This window comes from Zeugodacus cucurbitae, chromosome 5, assembly GCF_028554725.1.
Source record: "Zeugodacus cucurbitae isolate PBARC_wt_2022May chromosome 5, idZeuCucr1.2, whole genome shotgun sequence".
NCBI classification, from domain to species: Eukaryota; Metazoa; Arthropoda; class Insecta; order Diptera; family Tephritidae; genus Zeugodacus; species Zeugodacus cucurbitae.
The window spans coordinates 47964520-47980556 of NC_071670.1; the positions used below are offsets into that span (position 1 = coordinate 47964520).

A 16037-nucleotide genomic window follows, 5' to 3' on the forward strand; every position below is an offset into this window, starting at 1 on the left:
GCCCTTCCTTAGTTGTTATAAAAATATTTTTTCATTGATATTTCCAAAATCACTTTGGCTTTTACCAATTATATTTAATAATAGAAATCGCAAATCAAGTATTCAGCACCTAGAATGCATTACGAACCTAATTAGAAAATTCGAAATTGTACTCAGTCTCCAAGAATTAAAATTCAGGTCCACATTCCAATAAAGTCCCACATATTTTTATTTAATAAACAAATATGCGTCGAATGCTCCAAATAGAAAATGCAAATCTCGGCGACACATCGCCATGCAGCGGCCATACACAATTGCATTATTTGCTCCTCCCGTTCTCAGCACAGTGTACCCTACATTTTCATCTTTTATTAACAACTTTTTGTTTTTTATTTTTTACTTAGAACCCCGAAATTAAGCAAATAATTTACGCTCTTAAAACGGCAACACGCTGCTTTTGCTCATTACAATATTGTCGCGGTGTTAATTTCGTGTCTTTGTCGCATACGAAATGACTCGGCATTGCCGCGCGCCTAAAATTATGCAAATCATGTACACAGCGGCGTGTTTTTTGTTCGTGTAGCGGAGCCAATGTAGAGACCCAATGTAAATTTTAACGCACAAAAAATTCTCTCTCTCTCTCTTTGGTTAGTTGTGCTTTTCTTAGTTATTTTGCCATTCACGTTTGTAAATTTAATTAGCTGCTCATTATGCATTAAATGGAGTTGATTACATTACAAATTTGCGACAGCAAATTCTCCAGAATAAAAAAACACACTATTTTTGGCTGCACTTCTAATCCTTCGCAGCAGCTGATGTACATAAGTGTATTTTGTAAAACATCAAAGTGTTTTTCTTTAAGAAATTAAAGTATTTTCTGCTTATAGGGTTAAAGACTTTTCGAATGGTAACCAATGATATTAGTGTTAAATTCTTTGCACTGAGTTTGAGTTTTGAGATCTTTGCTTTCATAAGTGTTCATTGAAAACCTTTCAAAAAAATATGTTTTTATTAAATTAAAGCAAATTTGCTTAGAATAGGGTGCTTCTTTCAGATTCGTTCTTCTTCTTTATACTGTAATGAATAGTTTGAATACCAAAAAAAACGAAATGGAATCATTGTACTTTCCCATTTATTCCAGGACTAGACTATTCCTATGGTATTTACTCGTGACTTTCAGTTTAAGATTACTCTTCGACCTTGACTTTAGTGTGGGGTATTGACAGTTATATATTTTAAGTGTGCCTTTGGTAGATTTGGTATTGCATGAAACTATTTACAATACCCCATACAAAATATTTTATTCCATTTCTATATTTTCGGTATTTATATCATCACATAAATTGCATTGGGTATAAAAAAATTAAACGTTTATTTAAAAAATATATAGAACAACATCTGAAACTATAATCTTTTCCCAGCTTTATGCAATTTGTGGATTCCATCCCAAAAGATATGCGCTCTTTGGCGTCCGTTCCGGTTACGTACATCCGTCCATGGTGGAAACAAAGATCCTGTGATTACAGTTCCAGCTCCTATTATCCGGATCAAATAATACTAGCGATATTCCGAATAATTGAAAATCCGGATATTCGATTTCAAAGCACTTCAAACAATATTTTAAATCTATTAAATTTTGGGTAATGAGTTTTACATGCATCGTTCAGATAATACGATATATGAAACAAGAGCTACATATAACGATATGTAATTTAAAATTTAAAAATCTGTGATTGATCTTTGAGGTAATGAGCCACATCTTTTCATTGTGGCCAAGTCACTGATGCACTTCAATTTTAACAACTGTATGGGATCCGATGCGTCCTGTCTTTCAAATCACTTAAAATCAACAACTAGAACTTCAAAAGCTTCTGCGTTGTATCGTACTTGACATACAGCCTCAGTTTCAATCTCTTCATCATCTTCTCTCTCCTTACTGTTCAAATCGTTAATAATTTCTTCACCAGTTCATATTTGGAATCCAGGGTCTTCATTATCGGTTCAGTTCAGTCACTATTATCATCATCGTACCCTTCAAGAGTTTTCATTCATTGCTTATGTCATTTCTTTAAAATTGTCGTGCGGTTAATTTAAGAATTGGATAGGCTTAATTTTGACGATTTAGAGTCGAATAGTTCGGATAATCGATGTGCAGGTAATTGAAATACTACTGTATTACTGAGGTGTCAAAAAAAATCCCCAACTGCTGACATGATTCCGGCCGACAGAGTAGCTGAAACAAAAAATTTCAAAAAGGTTTTTAAAGTCGAAGGTATTATCGAAGGTGTTATCGGAATGGTGTAGTTTTGAAAAAAAAAAATCGTTTTTAGGTAAAAAATTGTAATTTTTTTAATGAATACTCAGTTTCAATTTGAAGTCAATAGGTAAATTTCTCATTGAGTTATGATGTCAACGCGTTTAAAGTTCCAAGTATGGAGGTTTACCTGCGAAGGTGGACCTGCGAACGGTCGCTCTTTAGAACGCTGTTATTCAAAAACTATTAAAGATACGGCCTTGCCGCTTTCACAGGATATTTTTGAAAGTATTAACTATCGAACAAGCAAAAGAAAAAAAATCAATTTTTTATCTACATTATGGGGCAGGTTTCGATGTTACAGTAAAAATATTTCCTTCTGTCAAAAAGTGTGTAAAACACTTAAGCGAACAGCGTTCGACGAGCTACATCAGGCAACGAGACTTTCTAAATGAAAAAAGTTGTCGAGTGGAGCCGACCCTAAGAATTTTAGGAGTGTGAAATAAATTTTTATTATTATATGGAATTACGGTCCGGTCAAACTATACTCATATTATTGTTTTTTACTGATAAGATATTTCATCTATTTTTGGATTGATCCGTATTAAAGTCGATCTATTCAAGTTTACGCTTTTTACGTTTTTCATTCGAAATATGGGATCCGACATGGTTTCCTTAACGTGGTATAATATAATATCCCCTGCTTGCTTCAAGCTCTGCTGGATTAGCCTTCTAAACACCCACGCCTCGAAAAAAATAGGCTCACACTTCCACCACAATTCCGGCTGATTGACTTATCTGAAACAAAAAAAAAAATAGGCGGCATTTTAATCTGTAAATCTTAAATGCATTAAAAATTGGACTTTTGATAAACGTTGAATGCGAATTTTGTGTTTTACTAATGTTGAGAATTTTTTTTGTTTGATAGTTAATAGTTCACTCCAAACGTTTACATAGTCCTTCGGTCAAGCCGTTTTTGAGATACGATGGAGGAAATTTTGAAAAAACACAGTTTTAAGAAAAACGCGTTCAAAGTTTCTAACTGTCAACTCACCGCTCCGAACAGCTCCGTCTTCTAACTGCTTTATCTTTAAAATGACTTCGAATTAGTTTACTTTAGTAATGTATTCTAGACATGTTCAGAAAACAATTTATAAAAAAAATAATTTTTGAGTCCATCACATGGGATGACCCCAATTAAGTGTTACAAACCTTTTTTTTGCGCGAGTATAAAAATAATATTATTTTCCTTATCCTTTTAATCAAGTCCATTATGGATACCCAACATGCCGTTAATTGCCAGCAGCATAACTAAAAATATTTACCCACCTTTTCAAGTGAATTTCAATTAACCCGTCGACTTTATTGATCATAAATTTCTGTGTAAATGTTTGTATGTTTGAATGAAATCAAACGATAATAACGAAATAACCATAAAGTAACCTTGAAATTGCTATGCGATTTCTATATTGTTTTTAAAAGGTTAAACCTTTTGGTTTTATGGAATTAAAATATGGAATATTACTAAACTTAAGCATATTTCCACTTTCCAACATTCTTGTTATTGTATTAACTGTACTATGTATTATTTATGTTACGGCCAAGCCATTTCAAATGAAAGCTAATTGATTTTTTGTTGTTGTTCTAGTTTCTATCTGTGCACACTTAATTTTGTTAATAATTTAATTGCAATATAATACGATTTTTAATTACTTCGAGCAATTGTTCGCAGTTGTTGCAACAGTTTCAATTGCTAATTATATGCTAGCTGACGCCCACACACATACGCACTCGAATTGGTCGATGTGGCAAGCATAAGCACATGTACTACAGCAATTTGACACATTCAATTATGCGTTCACAGGCCAACAAATTACACATTTACAACAAAAACTATGCTAGCAATTTGCAACAACCAATTAGTGATGCTAAAGTGCAGTCGAATTGCCATTAATATTGTTGCCACCTTCTTTGCACGTTGTACACACACGAGCACACACACACATGCATATATGTATGTATATGGTTTTTTTTTTTTTTTTTTTTTTTTTTTTATAGTAGGGGGAAGCATCGAAAGCCGGAGTGCGGAACTTTAATCCGCTAAACCTAACCTACTCCCAACACAGGACCCTCCCACGGGACCACCGGATAAAGTATTACTTCGTGGGAGTGACAAGACTTTTAAGTCTCCTCTATAGCGCGGACTGACTGACGCCTAATCTGTTGAATATGTCTCAGTTCTGTCATGATTAAAGCTGCCGCTTCGCTAACAGCTTTCCATTTTTTGGAGGACTGACACATAAGTGCAGTCAAATTTTCCACCGTTAAGCTACCACCTAAGGTTGTTTCCACCTTTTCCCTTATGTTAGAAAAGCGTGGACAATGAAAAAATACATGTTCAGAGTCTTCTACAGATTCTGCACATATTGGACAATACGGACTAACGTCGCAACGGAATTTGTACAGGTAGCTTCTGAAGCACCCGTGACCACTTAATATTTGGGTCAGGTGGAAATCCAGGTCCCCATGTTCCCTATGTATCCACGAATGGATGTCCGGTATTAGTCTATGGGTCCACCGTCCTTTGGCTGAGGTTACCCACCGTTGCTGCCACTTTGTGATGCTAATTTTTCTCTCTTCTATCTTTTTAGTCTCAGAGGGGGGTGCTGATAGTTTATACAGCCGAGCTAGTTCATCACCCTGGATGTCAATAGGCGGCATGCTGGCTAAAACTTCAGCAGCATCACTGGATATGGTTCGGAAAGCACTAATTACTCGGATTGCCGACAGTCTATGTACTGCGTTAATTGGTCTAAAGTACGCTTTAATGTCTAATGCCTGAGTCCATATCGGAGCCGCATACAAAATTACGGAGATCATCGCCTTTGCAATTAAAAGTCGTCGACTGGATCGGATGCAGCCTCTATTCGCCATCATTCTAGATAGAGCGTTGTATATTTTATTTGCTTTGTTTGCCGTATGCGCCAAGTGCTCCTTGAATTTAAGTCTGGAGTCTAGTATGACCCCCAAATACTTTAACTGTGGTTGTGAAGTAATCTCACAATCCCCTATAGTGAGAGTCATTCTTTCTTCAATTTTCCGTGTGCTTATGAGCAAGACTTCAGTTTTATGCTCTGCTAGTTCCAAACTCTTGGAAGAAAACCATTGCCGTAGACCATTAATGCATTCATTGCATTTGCTTCGTAGGTCATCAAGATGCTTTGCCACTGCTACCACTACGAGGTCATCGGCATATGCTATTAATTTCACAGTTTTTGGTTGGTGTCTTCGCAGCACCCCGTCATACATAAGGTTCCATAAGAGGGGGCCTAAGACCGATCCTTGCGGTACTCCACTCGAAATAGAGTAGCTCTTTGTGCCTTCGTCTGTGTCGAATATCAGCCTTCTGTTTTCGAAATAACTCATTATTATTTTTATTAGGTATTGAGGGACGCGCATTTCATGTAGAGCTTTGATTATGTTTGTCCATTTCGCTGAATTGAATGCATTCTTCACATCCAGGGTGATGAGAGCGCAATATTTTTTGGTTCCACCTTTCCATCTTTTACCACTAACTGCATCCTTTGCAGTGTTAACGACTTCGTTTAGTGCGTCGATAGTGGATCTCCGTTTTGTGAAGCCGTATTGTCTTTTTGATAACCCGCCGGCTTCCTGGATTGCAATCTCCAAGCGGTTTCTTATTATGCTTTCGTACACTTTTCCCAGTGTGTCGAGCATACACAGAGGTCGATACGATGAAGGTTCTTCTGGTGGTTTCTTTGGTTTTGGGAGTAATACCAAGCGCTGAACTTTCCAGGGGTCGGGGAATACCCCTTCTTTTATGCATGCGTTGTACATTTCAACGAATAGGGTGGGCTTTGCAGTTATTGCTTCCTTTAGAGCTATGTTGGGTATACCATCTATTCCAGGCGCTTTGTTGGTTTTGATTTTTTTGGATATGTCCAGTAATTCTTTTTCTGAGACAAAGAGGGGTGACCCAGTAGCACATTTTCGTTGTTCAGCATAGGAGATCGGTTCATGCACCGGAAATAATACTTCGACGATTTTCCTCATAAACGATGCACTTCTAGTTGGCTGCGACTTATTCTTAAATTTTGACATACAAATTTTGTACGCTGATCCCCACGGGTCTATGTTCGCTTCTTCACAAAGCTCTTCAAAACACTTTCTTTTGCTGCTGATAATGGCTGTCTTCAGGAGTTTCTTATGTCTTTTAAATACCTCTTTGAGACTGTTTTCGTTTTCGCCACCCTGGTTGCGCTGTAGGCGACGTCTAGATGAGTGGCAAAGCTTTCTGATCGTGGCTATTTCTTCATTCCACCAATATACTGGCCTTCGTTTGGTGTGATGTGTTGTCCGGCGCATAGTAGCGTCGCATGCAGCAACCAGTTCTTTTCTAACTGCGGATACAAGGTGGGCTGCGTCTTCGCAGTGAACATTTGCTGCGCGCCAGGCAGTCACAAAAAGATCAGAATCAAACTCTTTTTGCTTCCAGCCTCTTTTGTTACACCTGTTCCTACTGAGGTGCTCCGTCTCTCCGGGTAACGAGACTTCTGCCATAATAGCCATGTGATCGCTATTTGTATATATGTCTTCTACTCTCCATTTAATGCGCCTGCACAGTGCGTCATTCGCAAACATAAGATCAATTATGGAACCTTTTTTCCCTTTCTGAAAGGTATTTTGCGTGCCGGTATTCGTGATACTCAGGTTTGTTTGGCTTAGAAATTCTAGTACTAGACGCCCACGATTATTTGTGCTTTTGCTTCCCCAAGCAGTCGACCATGCATTAAAGTCGCCCGCTATTAGTATAGGCGATTTGCCCCTGGTTTCTAGAGTCAACTCCAGGAGGAAGTTCTCGAATTCTGCGATCGAAGCACTGGGACGAGCGTAGCAGCTTACGATGTATATACCATATAAATTCGCCCATGTGAAACCATGTGGGGATACTCTGGCACAGGACATAAAAGGTTGTCCTTTGCAGGACCATATTGCTGCCTTGCCAGACGCGTCTGTTATCCAGGTGCTTTCCGAACGCTGAGAATATTGCTCACTTAGTATGGCGACGTCAATATTCTTTTCTACTACAGTTTGTTTCAGCAATTCTTGTGCTGCAGCGCAGTGATTTAAATTTAACTGTAAGATCCTCATTTCTTAAGTGACTTCAACATCTCCTGATACTTGGGACAAGTCGTGCTCAAGGCTGAATGTTCCCCCTTGCAAAGCATGCAGCTCGGGGTGTTAGTGCATACCTTTGCAACATGTCCTTCGGTTCCGCAACGTGTACAAAGGCCGGACCTGTCGGCTGGGTTACTACAGTTGCGTGCCATATGACCCAGCTGAAAACATCGAAAACAGCGGGGAATAGGTGTATATTCGCGGATGCGGCATATTGACCATCCGATTTTTACTTTGCCTAGCTTTAGGGCAGTCTTGGCATCCTGAGCACGTAGGCAAATGATAGCAATTTGAGTACCGCTTCGGGTTTTCCGCATACTTTTAACATTTGTTTTATCAATGTTTTTGAATCCGCATTCCTTATTTAGTGCATCACAAATTTCTTCCGGGGTCGTGATCTCATCGAGGTCTTTGCACATAATTGTGACATTATGGGTTTTTGGCTGTATTACGGCCATTTCCCCAATCACCCCCTCTAGGGCACTTTGGAAAGTCTCAGCTTTCTTTTCTGATTGATTTTTTAATTCAATTAGTAGGTCTCCTTTTAATGTTTTACGAATGTAGGTTACGTTAGAACCTAATTCATCGAGGCCGCTGTCCCCTTTTATCTTTCGGAGAATCTCAGCATACGACGCACCATCCTTTTTAGTTAATATGATTGCATCTGGTTTAGATTTGATTTTCTTCTCGATTGGTTTCTTCTTTTTTGTCACTTCCACCCATTTATCGTATATGGGTTTACTTCCTGGAGTATCTATGCGGCTTGCTTTTGTGACCTCACTGTAGGTCGCCTGCACATTTTCATTAGCCTTTTTTGGCTTTTTTGTGGGCGGTAGGACTCCTGTTTTCTCCCGTAGTCTTTTTGGAGTGCTCACATCTTTATAAATAGGGGAAACCTGCGATGCTTTCCCTACCATCACTTTTTTAGATGAGCTCTCGGGATTTTCAGATTTGTCGTACAAGCTATTTATGCAGCTTACAAGATCGCGCATTGCTTGATTTATGTGTCTCTGTCCAGACATCATATTTTCCAGCTCCTTGATTTTAGCGCCCAGTTTGTTGAAAACATTAACATTTTCACTCTTCTGAAAATCATCAGAAATCCCAAGGTTTGCACGATCGGTCTTTTCACACATTTTTGTTGATCCAGCAACGGTGGATCCCTCATTCTTGCCAATAGGAGGCGTTCTCAAAACTTTGGAGTTCCTTCGGAAAGGATTCTCCGGTGTACACCCAATGCTATTTTCTGAGGCCATATTATGGCGGGAAAATAGTTGGGTATTCCTGTCTGAAAGTATGTTCAGTCGCTGTCACTGAAAAAACCTACACGAAATTTCAATGGTTGGCAACGCCCAAACCAAAAGGAAAACGAAAATGAAAAGGGGAACAGCTGTTCGATCAAAACAAACGGCAGAACAATTTGAGTGCGCGTTTTATTTGATAGCTGTTTTTTATAGGGGAAATAATATTAATTTATTTATCCACTAATTTGCCGCGAAAAAATGGGCAGGCAAGTGCAATTGAATTTATATCAAATAACAATTAGTACTTATCTCTGACTATAATATATAGGTTCCACTTGAAACTTCCAGCGTCCCGAAGACTTCAAGGTAAATATGGTAGTTGTTATTGCACATAAACCAGGTTTAATTAACACAATCCCAGGAGCACTTAATAAACACATCTAACTCACTCAATATACAAATGTGTTGTTGTATGTATATGGTGATGTGAAAGCAATGTATGTGTGTGTGTGTCGTGCGTGTGTTGCAACCACTGCCGCTGCTGTTCAATTGACGTTGCACTCAAATCCCCACATTGATTAACACCAAATTAGAAGCTTATTAGTGTTGCAAGTTGTGGGAGTTGGCAAATTTACTCCAACAACGTGCCACACAAATGTACAATGGCATGCGCAAACAATTGCAAACTTAGGCGGCATAGGAGTAATTACTGCCAATACTCGTCGATGTGTATGTGTCACATGCGCTCTCTCTAAGTGTCTCTGTTTGTATGAGCTTTTCGCTTCAAATTTCATCTCCTCTCCCTCCCCATCAAGCACTTGCTGGTAATTGAATGTATGTTTGTATGTGTATGAGCTGCAGGATATGGTGTGTGGCAAGCGTTGGATTGATGCTCGCTGATGGCACACACGCGACCACTTAAACAGCTATTCAAGCATAAATGATGAATTCACACGGAATTACTTGTTCACACACATCCAAAAGCACTTACATACATGCATACATACATATGTATCGTAGAAAGTTTATTCAGCTGCGTTTGTTGGCGTGGAAAAAATGCACGAATTGTGCGGGTTGTGCGTTGTTTTTTTTCAAAAGTTTCAATTTCCTCAAAAAATTAAATTAAAAATTTAATATTTTACTCACGGCATTTGTTTTCTTGTAATTCTTGGTTACCTTGAGAATTATTCTAAATTATTTAGAATTATTTTCTTTGAGGAATATGAAAATTTGTATGAAATGTACTGAAATTTTAAAGAAGAAAAACTAAGAACGTGTAAGGAAGGGCTAAGTTCGGGTGTAACCGAACATTTTATACTCTCGTAATTTATTTATTTAATTTTATTAATATAACAAACAATTTGACTCACAAATTCGACTTAAAGTCCACTAGAATAACAGAAACCAATAAAGGGTTCTTCAATAAGAGCGCTAAAAATATTTTTCGACGGTTTTCAAGCATAAATCGGCCGATACTGCTACAATTTCACGTTCGATATTCGTACGAAGTTCATCAATCGTCGCTGGATTGTTGGCATAGACCATAGACTTGACGTAGCTCCACAGGAAATAGTCTAACGACGTCAAAGTGCACAACCGAGGCGGCCAATTGACTGAAATAACACGTTCACCAAACTTGGTTTTCAATAAATCGATTGTGACTTTCGCCGTCCTGTTGGAATCACACATTGTCAAAGTCCATATTATCCAATTCGGCCCAAATATATTCAGTTATCATTGAGAGGTAGCGATCCCCATTCACAGTAACGAGCCGGTCTTGATCATCGCGGTAGAAGTACGGCCCAATGACGGCACCGACCCATAAACCGCACCAAACCGTACTGCTTCGAGATGCAATGGTAACTCATGGAGTACGTGTGGATTGCTGCCAGACCAATAATATTTTGCTTATTGATGAACCCATTCAGCCAGAAATGAGAACGACCATAATTTGGACGTACCGCTTTTAAAGTTGAGGCCATTGACTCGGAATTTCGGTAGTAAATGTTAATAATTTCGTCTCGTTGTATATGATATGCGATCCAATCTTTTCAATGCAATGGCAAACCTTACTGAAGAGAAATGTCAAAAGAGCGATAGAAATTTGGCGTCATTTGCCGTCCCTATCGCTCAACTTTTGAATCGTCCCTTTTGAAAACCCCTTTATAATGGGTCATTCCTGGATCGATTCCACTAATTTTCGTCACCAAGTTATATTATATCAGGGATTATACATTCACTTAATTTAGCTAAGATATCTTACATATTAACCGATATATACTATATAAAACCAGGGGAAGTTTGAAAATTCTAATATTGGAGATAGGGAAAGTTATGACCTAATTTCATCCATTTTTGGCAGAGAGGCATTTTATAAGTGGAAGAAGATGATCTTTGATTTTCTCTAAAATTCCTGAGAAATTTACAAATATTTTTATTATTAATATTGTAAAAAATTATCCATAGGGACATTAGTCCACATTTTCTGTATATAGGGTATTGATTGTTTATCAAATTTATTTATTTAATAAAGTAAAATTGTATTCCGATATCTTTGTTGGTGTATGGTTTATACAGCGTAATGTGAACGAATCAGATCGAATGCAGTATTGCGTTATATGGAAAGTAGGTTTGGTTGTGAACCGATTTCACCCATTTTAGGATATAACATCATGAAGCCAAATAAAGATTGATTTTGGGTACAGAGTCTTAGTTTCTATAGAATATATACTTCGTCACAATCCACATTTTCAAGATTTCTTGAAGTTATAAGTTGACTTTATCGTTAATTTATTGTTCAACCTGATAAAGCTTCAATTGTAGATTGTTTTTGCAATAGAATTGGTTAGGTTAGTTTAGGTTGGTCTGGCAGGCCTGCAGATCACGCATAGATCAGTTATGGTCCTTTGCGATACCAGAATGGAATGCCCTCACACGTTCCCCTAGTAGTAGTCATCGTTTATGATGCCTGTGCCTGACGTGAATTTTAATAGTTTATGAAGCTTCACTAACGATATCTCCTCTAATTTATCATATTGTGGGGCCCCTAAGTACCTGAAACGCTGTCTCGCTCAATAAAATAGATATTTCGCCTATAATTTTTTGATAGTACTGCTATGCTAAATGAATTTCCATAGGTTGCACTCGAACGTCCAAATATCTTAACTAATTTTTTCGACGTGTATGAAAAAAAAATTAGCAAAAACCATAAGGGATATAAATGACCATGGCTGACACCTCCTGGAGTAAAATGAATAGGTGAGCAAAACTGGTCTATGTGTGGCGTTGTAGCCTGCCAGAGTAACCTAACCTAACCTAAGTAATAAGTACTGGATATACAAATATACTCACCTTTGCTCCCCACTACATATAATACACTAATCGCTAATGAATAACTGACCCCATTTGTCTATACAAACATTAAAACATTACCGAGACTAACATTTATTTGCATTTTGTCCATTACATCAAAATATAAACTACAATTAAAGATTAAATTGTGCAAATATTTTGAAATCACTTTAAACCATTTCGTGCAACAAGTATAATACTTGATTAAATTTTATGCACCCTAAACAATGAACCAACCAAACAAAATAATTCAATCAATATGCACTGAGACCCTACTTAGCTACCACAAATTGACATTGATCCTCTGGCATTAAATTACCTAATAACAGATTATGCTAAGAGTCATGTAAATACCCAGCGATTAGGCGCAAAAAAGTTACCACCAACCAATTAACACATAATGCTAATCATAACAATAACAAAAACAAGCATCAACAAAATTAGCACAAATGTTATGAAGGCAAATAAGGTTGGTCTGCATACACACACACACTCATACTTACATACTCACACACAATTTGCTACAACAAAGTGAAATATGTCGGCTCTACTATATATTTGTATATATATTTTTGTTGTTTATATGTTTTTGTGTTATTGTGTCACCGCCGTCCAAGCCAACCAGCCAGCTGAGCTCTTGAGTCATTCACATCCTTGTCACTTGTCTGCTCCATGCCGGCGTGAGTTTTTTGTCTGTCTGTTGCGTACACTGCTTTACCGGCATCAAGTTTCCGCCTGTCGCTTTGCTTAGAGCTCGAGCTCTGTGCTGTTTTGGTTTGTCGCATTTGTTCTAAGCACTTACCCTTTGCTGCAGCTTTGCTTCGTTGACACTAATCACTTAAGCTTGTGGGTTCTATAACATTTAATACGCATTATCCGGGTATTACTTTTTTCCCAACATCTCTCTTCATCTGTTCGTTTGCTATGTCTTCTGTGTCTGCTTTTCCTGTTGCATGTGCGCTTGTGTCTTTCTAACAAAATTTTTGCATCACAAAAGTTGAATTTATTTTGTAATTTTTACTTTACTTTGCTGGGTCTTAGAACATTACTTATGTAGCTGCTTATATAGTGGCTGCATTGTTATTGTTGTTGCTGTTAGCAGGCGTCGGACTGTTGTCGCTGTCATTTTGAGGTGACTAGATTGTTATACGGGAAATATAAATATGTAAAGACATATACGAGGTCTGTTTAAAAAGGTGTTATTGGATCCGATCTTCCCTTCCTTGATATATTGAGTTTCTAACTATATTCGTGCAGTTTTTTTTTTAATGTGAACGTTTATATAATTACGTATTATTCGAAGTATTGCCTATTTGAAGCTTTAACATTTGCTCGTATTTCTGGCAGTTTCTGCATTCCATGTCAAATGAACTGTAAAGGTTTGACGGCGAAGAATGAATCACGCCAATTTGTATATCCTGTTTTGATTTGAACCGTATTTCAGTGAAATACCGGAACAAATGGTAGTCAGAAGGGGCAAGTTCTGGGCTATAAGGTGGTGCAACTTCTCACTTCCAGTGTTTCTAACAGTTTTTAACCAGTTCTGCAACATAAGACCGAGCTCTGTCATGATGGAAAATTATTGCCTTATGTCTAGTCACATTTGAATTTTTTTTTCATATTAAAGTAATGATTTCATAAACTGCAAATGAATAAAATATACTGCAAAAGACGCACAAGGGCAGTAGTTTTCCAACGCATGTTTTGTATTGAAACAATGGAATAATGACCAAGTTATGGTATCTCTTCCCAAACCGCCCGAACATGGTTATAGACCCAATAATTAAATTATTTAAGAAAAACAGATATTGAGCCTAATCATTGAATCCGCAGCGAGTTCTATTTCGATATGATAAAGATTTTCGATCGAAAAATTTCATGCAATCTTAGATTCCGTCGAGAAACTGCTTTATCACAAAGTGAGAACGTAAAACTCTTATCTATTTATTATTATTATCGACAAATGCGACAAATTTGATGAATTATATTGTCTGTGCTTTTGGTTTCGTTAAAAAAATTGAAAACTGACCTCCTCAGCAAGTGAACTTTTATTTATAAATTTAGTATTTAATTTACAAGGGGTTACATAGGTTTAGAATCGATCCGAATAATAGTTTCGGAGATACAGCCTTTGGAAGGTGTGCGCTCCAAGTCAATTATTATTGTTACTCAAAACTTTAAACGCGATTTTCTTGGTGTTTTCAAAATCGGTTGTGAAATGTTCTCGACAACTTTCAACCGATCTTGATGAAATTTTGCACAGGTGTTCGAGATACCTCTTGCTTGAACGAAGGATTTTATTTTTTTTTCAATTACAAATATTAAAAAATAAAAACAAAACAGAGTGTCAAGCCAATTTGACCGAAATTTTTATTTTTTTGGAAAAATGTCTGCCAAAATTCCAATTTTTACTTTTTTGTCTTTCCTTCGTTCAAGTACGAGTTTATGGTCTTACCTAAAACACTTATTATTTTTTTTCATTGTGGATAATCCTGTCAGGAGATATGCTGACAACGCGGACGCACCTTTTTTCCGAGGGGTCATCGGAAAACTATAAATAACCCATAATATATACACGTGATGTCTTTACACATGTTTTTTTATTCAGTTTGTCCTGGAGTGGAGACCCTACACAGTTTAACTACTGTGAAATTTCTTCCCAAAAAATATTTAAGTCGACTGATGTTCTTTGAGGAAATTCTCTCGCTATTTCGGGGGAGGACAACTTTATATCGCTTTTAAAAATCTATAATTTATTTTTGTTAATCTGTTTTTATCTCATTATCTCTAAAATACCCATTTAAAATATAATTTAGTAATCAGTAATTGTTTACATAAAAACTTTTAAATAGTTTATTTAATTTTAATTTTCGCAACTCACTCATCAACGGATAGATTTCGATCAAAATTTTCGATTTTGCGGATTCAATGATTTCGAAATTAGCGACATCTATTAGCCGCGGAATGTATTTTTTCGAGTCTGTAAGAGAGTTCAATGTGATCGTAAATTTTATTTTCGATACGGTTTCAATGACTCCGACATAAAATTTTTCGATCGTGTCGAACCATTTTTCGTTCGAAACGGTTTCAATGACCAGGTCCATTAAGTTTTCTTTGTTCTCTTCAATTTGTCGAAATTCATCTAGCTAATCTCTCATTTATCTCTTCCGTTAAAGGACGATTGCTTGAATAATATTAGGATTGAACTTTATTACCATTATGACTATGGTGGGATCATTTTATTCGAACAACCCTCGTACTTGTAACTTTTATGCAAATTTGACTAATTGGTTTACTTGTGACAAATTGTATAACCTTTCTTCATGACTTTGGCTTATAGTATTTTAATATTTGAAATATGTTTACGCTTACTCTCAGTTATAGTATTTTATTTTAGATTTAGTTATTTTACACTAAACTAAATCTGGATATGTGGGTCAACGACTGCATTTGTCGCAAATCATTCACTTTGTTATTTATTTATTTACTAGGGTTTTACTTTCACTTGACTTATACAAGCAAGTTTACACAACTACCTACATATAGTCCCACATAAGTATTCCAATAGTTCAATGTCAACGTCAAATATTTGTTATTGTTGCTGGTGAAATTGGCCAAAACCGCTTATACTCTTGAGCACTTAAACTGTTGTAAATCTCTTAATCAGACAGTCAGACAATAATTCAAACTTTACTAAAACTCGATGGCGAGGCAAAAGTAAAGTGCGGCAAGTTGCTAAGAAGTAGAGCAGTAAACATTTGGGAATTTCGACCTCATACATACATACATCTTTAGATTACTCGACGACTGCTCAGACTTTGTCGGACAACACTCAATGTATAATTTAATTACAACAACACTTGAGGGAATTGGTTGACAACTTTGGTGTACAACCCCCTCCCCACAAAACCATAGAGGAGAACACATACTATTCCATCTCCACATCCATATGGCACACTTGTAGCTTTGTTTATTGCATTTGCATTCTCAAAATGTTTATTTCACTGGTT

At 37.0% G+C, this 16037-nt stretch overlaps 1 protein-coding gene and 1 long non-coding RNA gene across 2 annotated transcripts in view; one reads left to right on the forward strand and one right to left on the reverse strand.

Annotated features, from left to right (window-relative positions):
- LOC105212204 (dynein axonemal intermediate chain 4) overlaps positions 1-16037 on the forward strand; it is a 215412-nt gene that overhangs the window by 6325 nt on the left and 193050 nt on the right. The gene's annotated exons all lie outside the window — the stretch shown is intronic.
- LOC128922277 (uncharacterized) lies at positions 1328-4218 on the reverse strand. The gene is made up of 2 exons (XR_008471501.1): positions 2872-4218; positions 1328-2212 (listed from the first exon to the last, which is right to left on the reverse strand). It is a non-coding gene; the product is annotated as an uncharacterized LOC128922277 (long non-coding RNA).